Source organism: Pan paniscus, chromosome 20 (assembly GCF_029289425.2).
Source record: "Pan paniscus chromosome 20, NHGRI_mPanPan1-v2.0_pri, whole genome shotgun sequence".
In the NCBI taxonomy this organism is placed as follows: domain Eukaryota; kingdom Metazoa; phylum Chordata; class Mammalia; order Primates; family Hominidae; genus Pan; species Pan paniscus.
The window spans coordinates 59,839,360-59,843,710 of record NC_073269.2 but is presented as its reverse complement, the minus strand read 5'-3'; positions in this window follow the sequence as shown (position 1 = coordinate 59,843,710).

Here is a 4,351-nt window from a genome sequence, read left to right as displayed (position 1 = left end):
GCCATTTACACTTCTTTTGTGGTGGAATGTCATCAGTTAAGGTGGGGCAGGGCATATTCACTTCTTTTGTGATTCTTTAGTTACTTCAGTCCATCTGGGCATATACGTGCAGGTCACAGGGGATGCGATGGCTTGGCTTGGGCTCAGAGGCCTGACAGCCCAGGCTGGTCTCAAACTCCTGGGCTCTAGCAATCCTCCTGGCTCATCCTCCCAAAATGCTAGGATTACAGGTTTGAGACACTGCGCCCGGCCTGCCCTTTTTTTTGCCCAGGCTGGAGTACAATGCTGCTATCTTGGCTCACCGCAACCTCCGCCTCCTGAGCCCAAGCAATCCTCCTGCCTCAGCCTCCCGAGTAGCTGGGATTACAGGCATGTGCCACCACACCCAGCTAATTTTGTATTTTTAGTAGAGATGGGGTTTCTCCATGTTGGTCAGGCGGAGCTCGAACTCCTGACCTCAGGTAATCTGCCCGCCTCGGCCTCCCAAAGTGCTGGGATTACAGGTGTTAGCTGCCACGCCCAGCCTGCCCTCTTTTTTTAAACTGGAAAGTCCATCTTCTCTTGCCCTAGGACATCGGAGCTCCTGGTTTCCAGGCCTTTGGTCCTGGAGTGAATTCCACACCAGCTTTCCTGGTTCTACAGCTGGCAGCTGGCAGATGGTGCAACTCCTAGGGCTCTGCATGCCTGTGAGCCAGTCCCCATAATAAATCCCTTTCTCTCTCTGTGTGTGTGTGGATGTTTCCCTTCCATTGATTCTGTTTCTCTGAGGAAACTTAGCTAATACAGAGGGAGATTATTGGTCTGAGAAGGAAGGAACATAATACATTTTCTTTAAGTGCCACCTACTTCTCCCTGATACTAAGTTTTAAGTATCATCCGGCTGAGTGAGGTGGCTCATGCCTGTAATTTCAGGACTTTGGGAGGCCAAGGCGGGCAGATCACTTGAGGTCAGGAGTTCGAGACCAGCCTGGCCAACATGGTGAAACCCCATCTCTACTAAAAATACAAAACTTAGCCGGGCATGGTGGTGGGTGCCTGTAATCCCAGCTACTGCGGAGGCTGAGACATGAGAATCACTTAAACCTGGGAAGCGGAGGTTGCAGTGAGCTGAGAAGGCACCACTGCACTCCAGCCTGGGCAACAGAGTGAGATTCCATCTCAAAAAAAAAAAAAAAAACCAAAGTTTTAGTATCATCAGCTGTGGCTGAATCTTCCCGATTGATCAGGGCAAGGGTAGTGGAGCCTGTGGTGGGGCTGGACCCTGTGCAACTGTTCCTAAAACCCACAGGGAAAGTCACAGCCAGGATGTTTCCTGCCAGGGTCTGCGGTAAAAGTGAGGACATAGCTCACAGGGGAGGAAGTTTCACAACCCCTACACTCAGGCCCTGATGAAAGTGACTGTGGCTGGGTGCGGTGGCTCATGCCTGTAATCCCAGCACTTTGGAAGGCCGAGGCGGGTGGATCACGAGGTCAGGAGATCGAGACCATCCGTCTCTACTAAAAATAAAAAAATTAGCTGGGCGTGGTGGCAGGTGCCTGTAATCGCAGCTACCCGGGATGCGGAGACAGGAGAATTGCTTGAACCCAGGAGGCGGAGGTTGCAGTGAGCCGAGATCACATAACTGCTCTCCAGCCTTGTGACAGAGCAAGACTCCATCTCATTAAAAAAAAAAAAAAAAAAAAAAGAAGAAGAAGACTGCATCCTAGTAGCCCCTGGGCAACTTTTGAGTGCTATATGATGGTCTGCAGGTGACTTTGCTACTTTGGACCTCAGTCTATCCCTCTTTCAAATTGGAGGGTTGGCCTCATTGTACAAGCTGATGAGGATTTTAGCTGCTTGAAGTTTGGAGCCAGAACTGGCTTTCAGAGTCGTCTCCATCATTTTCCAGCACTGCTGTGTAGGCCACACACTCAGAGCTTCCCTCTCAGCCTCAGTTTCCCCATTCATAGGTGGAGAATGATGATTTCCATTTTCTAGCCAGTTGGTGGTGAGCTAGTGATGCTGGTGATGGTCATGGGAACAGTGGGTAGCACTCGGTATCCTCTCTATGTGACAACAAAGAGGCACAGAAACCTCAGATGTGGCCTCCCACGGGACAGTCATTCAATGCCAGTTAGAGACACCATTTTGTCACACTGCCTGTAAAAGCAAATCAGGCCAGGCATGGTGGCTCACGCCTGTAATCCCAGCACTTTGGGAGGCCGAGGCAGGTAGATCACCTGAGGTCAGGAGTTTGAGACCAGCCTGACCAACACGGTGAAACCCTGTCTCTACTAAAAATACAAAAATTAGCCAGGTGTAGTGGCACGCGCCTGTGGTCCCAGCTACTTGGAGGCTGAGGCACAAGAATGGCTTGAACCCGAGAAGAGGAGATTGCAGTGAGCCAAGATGGCGCCATTGCACTCCAGCCTGGGCAGAAAGAGCGAAACTGTCTCAGAAAAAGCAAAAAAACAAAACAAAAAAACGCAGCAAATCCATGTTCACAACGTGCTAGCGAGTAGCATAGATTTTACTGATGATGGGTTTGGTTGGGGTAGAAGACAGTTTTCATCGTACACCGTATAGTAAAGCAATTTAAATTCCTATTACTCATCTCCATAAACCCTCCAAATGTTCTTCCCAGGCACCTGACACCTCCTATTTCCTTTCCTTCTGCCTTTCCCCACGTGGCTTCTAAAATGCCTTTTTATCCTGAATGATTTAGTTTTACCTGCAAACAAGCAAACACCATACTGCAAAATTTCTCCAGTTAACAGGTTTCATACTCAAGTGACTTTTCAAAGTATTCCCTCAAAGGAAACAGGTCTCTTCCGGAATGGCAAAAGGGAAATTCTGCTGATAGAAAAACAAGCATTTCTCTGTGCCTTTATAGTACTAACACAGAGAAATGTTTCTCAGCAGAATCACTAGGGGAGCTTTATATTATAAAAACATGTATTTAGCCAGGCATGGTAGTTCACACTTGTAATCCCAGCACTTTGGGGGGCTGAGGTGGGAGGATCACTTGAGCTCAGGTGTTCCAGACCAGCTTGGGCAACATAGTGAGACCTCATCTCTATTCAAAAAACTAATATAAGAAAAAAAGGAAAAAAAAAACATATGTTTGATGGCCCCTGCCCCACCAAGATCCTGATTCAGGAAGTCTAGGGAGGGACCAATATCATATACATATTTATATATTTATAATTCTTATTGTAATGTATATAAAATATTTCATCTATATATAATTTTTTTTTTTTGAGACGGAGTCTCACTCTGTGGCCCAGGCTGGAGTGCAGTGGTGCGATCTCGGCTTACTGCAACCTCCGCCTCCCAGGTTCAGGAGATTGTCCTGCCACAGCCTCCTGAGTAGCTGGGATTACAGGCACACGCCACCATACCTGGATAATTTTTGTATTTTTATTTATTTTTTTATTTTTAATTTGTTGTTGTTGTTGTTGAGACAGAGTCTCACTCAGTCACCCAGGCTGGAGTGCAGTGGCGTGATCTCGGCTCACTGCAACCTCCACCTCCAAGGTTCAAGTGATTCTCGTGCCTCAGCCCCCCGAGTAGCTGGAATTACAGGTGCGCGATAGCACATCCGGCTAATTTTTGTATTTTTAGTAGAGACGGGGTTTCGCCATGTTGGCCGGGCTGGTCTCAAACTCCTGACCTCAAGTGATCTGCCCACCTTGGCCTCCGAAAGTGCTGGGACTACAGGCGTGAGCCACCACACCCAGCCTTCTATATATAATTTTTATAAATGTCCCTGATGATAATAATTTCTCTTCTAGTTGAAAACCAACAGGGCAAATTAGCACCTGCTTTGAATGGGTTTATCCTTGTGATGCTAGGCAAGTGAGGCCCCAAAACAGGGCTTACCCCGGGATAGTTCTTGGCCTCACACAGGAAAGAATTCAAGGGAGTGGCAAGCAGGTGGTGGTGACAACTTCTATTATTTATTTATTTATTTATTTATTTATTTGAGATGGTGTCTCTGTCACCCAGCCTGGAATGCAGTGGTGTGATCTCGGCTCACTGCAACCTCCACTCCTGGGTTCAAGTGATTCTTCTGCCTCAGCCTCCCGAGTAGCTGGGATTACAGGTGCCCACCACCATACCCAAGTTATTTTTGTATTTTTAGTAGAGACGGGGTTTCACCATGTTGGCCAGGCTGGTCTTGAACTCCTGACCTCAAATGATCCACCCGCCTCAGCCCCCCAAAATGCTGGGATTACAGGCGTGAGCCACTGCACCCAGCAAAAAAAATTTTTTTAAAAAGGAAAATTGGGCTGGGTGCGGTGTCTCATGCCTGTAATCCCAGCACTTTGGGAGGCCGAGGTGGGAGGATCACTTGAGCTCAGGAGTTGA